The sequence below is a fragment of the Phyllostomus hastatus genome, unplaced genomic scaffold, assembly GCF_019186645.2.
Source record: "Phyllostomus hastatus isolate PE091 unplaced genomic scaffold, TTU_PhHast_1.1 phas_scaffold_78, whole genome shotgun sequence".
NCBI lineage: Eukaryota > Metazoa > Chordata > Mammalia > Chiroptera > Phyllostomidae > Phyllostomus > Phyllostomus hastatus.
Window position 1 is genome coordinate 79,882,034 of NW_025334041.1, and position 4,000 is coordinate 79,886,033.

Here is a 4,000-nt window from a genome sequence, read left to right on the forward strand (position 1 = left end):
ACAACCACAATACACACACTTAAATATCTCAATGTGGAACAGTTACACTAGAACTGTTACTATGATTCACACGTTCAGGGATATAGTGATAATGTTGCACAACATGCATGAAAAGATTGAAAATTTTAGCAAGCATTAGAAAATATGAGTTAGAAGGAAGCCAGAAGGTATTTTTTAATTATATCAGAAGCAAAGAATTTGTCAAAGGACTCATCAGTAGTAGACTCATAAAAGCTGAAGAAACACTCAATAAGTCTAAAGATAGGTCAATAGAACTGTATAAACTACACTACACAGAGAAAAAGCAGTAGGGGGAAAAAAGCATTCAAGAGTTGCAGGCAATTTCTAGTGGTTTAACATATTCTCATTTGGAGATCCAGGAAAAAAAAACAAAACAGAGGAAAAGCAAAAAAATTATGTGAGGAGATAATTGTCAAAAATCCCCCCCGAAATAAAAGACGTTAAAACCATTTGTCCGAGAATCTTAGATCACTTCAAGTAGGATAAAAATCAAATAAAGCATAATTAGATACATCACATATAAACTGCAATAAGTGAAAAATAAGGAAATTATTGAAAGAGGACAGAGAAAGGGACATATTTCTCTAAAGAGAAACAATCATCCAGATTGCAGCACACTTTTTTTGTCAAAAGTTCTGAAAGAGACAATGCTGTGATATCTTTAAAGAAATGAAAGATGTGTGTTTATTCCTTGGCTCTCTATTAAGTTCCATTGATCTATGTGTGTTTTTTTATACCAGTACCATGCTGTTTTGATTACTATGGCCTTGTAGTATAGTTTGATATCAGGTAGTATAATTCCTCCAACTTTGTTCTTTCTCAGGATTGCTGTCACTGTCTCGGATCTCTTTGGTTCTATATACATTTTTGAAATATTTTTTCTAGTTCTATGAAATATGCCATTGGTATCTTTGTAGGAATTGCTTTAAATCTGTAGATTGCTTTGGGTAGTATGGATATTTTTAATATTAATTCTCCCTATCCATGAACACAGTGTATGCTTCTACTTATTTGTATCTTATTCAACTTCTTTCTTTGTCTTATAACTTTGTCTTCAACTTCTTTCTAGTGTCTTATAATTTTCCAAATACAGGCCTTTTACATCCTTGGTTAAATTTGTTCTTAGGTATTTTTAAAGACTTTATTTACTTATTTTTAGAGAGGGGAAGGGAGGAGAAAGAGCAGAGAAATATCGTGTGTGGTTGCCTCTCACATACCCCCTACTGGGGACCTGGTCCACACCCAGGCATGTGCCCTGACTAGGAATCAAACCAGCAATCCTTTGATTTACAGGCCAGCACTCAACCACTGAGCCACACCAGCCAGAGCTATTCTTGAGGGGGGTTTTTTTTAAAGCAATTGTGAATGTGGTTGTTTTCTTAAGCTCTCTCTCTGATAGTTCATTATTGGCACATAAAAATGCAACTGGCTTGTAGATATTTATGGTGTATCTTGCTATTTCACTGAATTTGTTTATCACTTTTAGATTTTTTCATACTGAAAGAAAAATAAAACGTCAACACAGACTTTTATGCACAGTAAAATACCCTTTGAAAAGTAAAAGGAATAAGACATTTTTAAACAAATCAAAGTTTAAAGAATTTACATCAAGCATACACATGCTATAACAAATAATGAAGGATGTTCCTTTAAGCAAGGAATGTGATACCAGAAAGAAACATGTTTCTGTACAAAGAAATAAAAACAAATTGAAATGTTAAAAAGGGCACAAATATATTAAAAATTTTTCTAGACATATTTAGTTTAATATGTCTATAGGATAATTTGATATCCAAAGCAAAATAGTAACAATTTTGTGAGGTTATAACATATATAAATGTGGGTTATAAATTTTGCACTATGTGCAAGCTAATCTATTATAATAGTGCCTAAAGGCAGATTGTAATAAAGACATAAATATTAACTCTAAGTTAACCACTGAAATTTTTTTAAATGAATTGTAACAAAAAAGCCAATAGTAGTGATAAAATGTAATAAGAATAGAAGTCAATCGTACAGCAAACAAAAAAAAGAAGGGACAAATGGAACATGGAACAAATATCAACAACTAGGATGATTTATTCTAAAATGATCATATAAATAGTTGCATTAAAACAAGTTTTAAACTCTGGTTGGTGTGGCTCAGTGGATTGAGTGGTGGACTGAAAACCAAATGGTCACCGATTTCCATTCACAGTCTAGGGCACATGCCTGGGTTGTGGGTCAGGTCCCCAGTGGGAGGCGTGTGAGAGGCAGCCACACAGTGATGCTTCTCTCCCTTTCTCCCTCTTTTCCCTTTTCTCTAAAAATAAATAAAACATCTTTAAAAAATTTTTGAAACACCCTAATTAAAAAGCAGATATTGATAAATTTTATAAAATAACAAGGCCCAGCTATATATTTTTAAAATGCTTTTAATAGAAAGTTGTCATAAATAGAAGAAAAGTTTAGAAAATATATATTGTGCCATCACTAATGAAGAAATGGAGAATGCATATATTACTATACGTTAAAATGAGATAAAATAGATTCCAAAAAGTATCATCAGGGATAAAAACAAAAATTATATGAAGTTTCAATTTACCAAAATTAGAAAATATCTAAAGCAAAAACTGATAGAAATTGATAAACCTAAATTAAATTTGGAGACTTCAACAATTATATCTTAGTGATAAATAAGACAATTAGAGATGGAATCAGTAAAAGATATAAAATACCTAAAGAAAACTATCAACCAAGATTACTTTATTTATATTTAACACTCTATCCAGCAACATTAGACTACCTATTCTTTTCTTATACATATAGAATCTTTGCCTGGGTAGACCATATGCTGGACTATAGAAAAACCATAAAAAATTTAAAACAATGAAGTAGTAAAAAAACAAAGGCATGTTCTTTAAGCAAGTAATTAAACTAAAAAATAACAAGAGAAAATCCCCAGGTATTTGGACATAAAACAATAAAAACTATAACTCTTATGGGTTAAGTAGGAAATCACAGTGAAAATTGAAAAGATTTTTATTTGAATTAAAATTGAAACATAAAAAATGTGTGGGCTATAAATATAGCAATGCTTGTTGGCAAAGTAATAGCATCAGATGATTGACTTCATATTAGCAAGTGAAGTCTCACATCAATGTTCTTACTTCCAGCTAAAGAAATGTCTCTTTTTTTCTCTTACCCTCCAATATCATGCTAATGCCTTTCTTTGACCAAATTCAACTAAAAGTAAGAGGATAAGGGAACTTTACTTAAGTCTATAAAGACTATAGAGATACACAGAGAATGCTGAGGACAGAATTGGTGGGAATTAACAAAGAATAAACATCAAGCTTCTTATAGGAAACCATGATAAAATACTAAAATTGAGGTAGCTGACTGGAATAAAGGCTTTTATAACAGTTTCTTCTTTACATAGTGTTTATCCACAGTTTGTAAACAATCCAGAAGCCATTGAATACTCTAACGTCATCTAACTCTTTTCCTTGCTTTTTTATTTTCATTCATTATAAATGGTCATTATTTTAATGGATTCTTTTCAAAATTATTTCCTCACTTTACTCCTTTTTTCTTGCTCAGGGAAAATCTCTTGATAAATATGATGACACATATTTTCGGTGTTGGCCTTGAAGTAGTGAAATTTCACATGAGAGCCATGCAAGGAAAATGCAATAGAGTTAGGAAACTATTGCCATCTTCCAACAAGAAATGAAGATGGCTTGAATTAGAGAAGTTGAAGTAGAAATACTGTGGGGTCAGACCCTTGAACATACTTTGAAAATCAAGCCTCTTCAGTGAAGGATTAGATGTGGATACAAGGGAAGTGCAGAAAGGAGGTGGTGTCCTGGTTTTGTGCATCTGCAACTTAAAGAAACCTGGCATTGATTACAGAAATGGGAGGGCCTGGGGAAGAAACTTGTGGTGAAAGGGTAACTTGTGGTGAAAGGGAAGAAACTTGTGGTGAAATGGGAGGGCC